At 34.5% G+C, this 1,266-nt stretch overlaps 1 protein-coding gene across 2 annotated transcripts in view; it reads right to left on the bottom strand.

Annotated features, from left to right (window-relative positions):
• TUSC3 (tumor suppressor candidate 3) overlaps positions 1-1,266 on the bottom strand; it is a 265,224-nt gene that overhangs the window by 125,955 nt on the left and 138,003 nt on the right. The gene's annotated exons all lie outside the window — the stretch shown is intronic.

Consider the following 1,266-nt stretch of genomic DNA (forward strand, 5'->3'; position numbering starts at 1 on the left):
AGCAGATTTTTAAAACAAACTGTGTGAGAACATGACTGCTTTCTACAACCATTATTGACTTCTAAAAGACTGTCAATGGGGAACAGGCATGCTTGGCCAATATTTTTAAGTATATGTTTATTGATAGAATAGCTTTTGCCATGCCAAGTTAATTAAGTTTTCAAGATATGAAAGTAATAATTAAAAAAAAGTTATCTTCAAAATTTAGCGGTGGGTGTAAAAATATTGATCTTATAAAATATTTACATTTATATATCATAAATGTCCTTCATTTATTTGTACTCGTAATAACTCACTGTTATCCACTGAGACAGCATCCAAGTAATTAGATATGTGCCAAGTTTAGACATGCACAGCATGGTGAAAAGTCACTTTGTAGTCAGATACATATGGATCAGACTCCAACTGAAAAACTTTCTAGCTCTGTGAACTTCTATAAATTGAATTTCTGAACCTTGGTTACAATGCCTGCAAACAGAATTATATAAATAGCTTTGCATAGTTTTATAAAAGAATACATATATAAAACATACCCAGAAGAAATAATTCTCTCAATTAGTTGTAATGCTGATTATTGCTAGCTTGTTTTTGTTAGGTGCTGCTGAATCATTCCAATTCATAGTGACCCTACGTATAACAGAAAGAAACACTATCCGGTCACACACCATCCTCACAGTTGGTATGTTTTGACCCACTGTTGCAGCCATTGTGTCATTCCATGTCATGGGGGATAACTGGCCCTACACTTTACCAAGCATGATGCCCTTCTCCAGGGATTGATTAGTCCTCCTGATAACATGTCCACAGCATGTGAGATAAAGTCTCATCATTTTCATTTCTAAAGTGTACTATTCCTTCCAAGACAAATTTGCTTGTTGTTCTGTCACTCCATGATACTTTCAATATCCTTCTGTTGTTAAGTGCCATTGAGTCTGTTAATATTCTTCTACAACATCATAAATTCAAATGTTACCAACTCTTCTGTTATTCCATATTCATCATACAACCTTCATATGCTTATGAGGCAACTGAAAGCACTATGGCTTGCGTCCTGTGCAAATTAGTCCTCAAAGTAACCTTTCCTTTTTAAACTCTTTAAAGAGATCTTTTTCATAAAGATTTACCCAGTGGAACACAACAATGAATCTACTCAAAGGCAGGGAAGGTTGTGTAACATACCATCATACTTTAGGCTGCATATAAGAGAGTTAAACCAAGTTCAAGAGAGCCAAAATATGACTTGAATTTAGAGATCATCTCAAGAAC

Source organism: Chrysochloris asiatica, unplaced genomic scaffold, assembly GCF_000296735.1.
Source record: "Chrysochloris asiatica unplaced genomic scaffold, ChrAsi1.0 scaffold00011, whole genome shotgun sequence".
NCBI lineage: Eukaryota > Metazoa > Chordata > Mammalia > Afrosoricida > Chrysochloridae > Chrysochloris > Chrysochloris asiatica.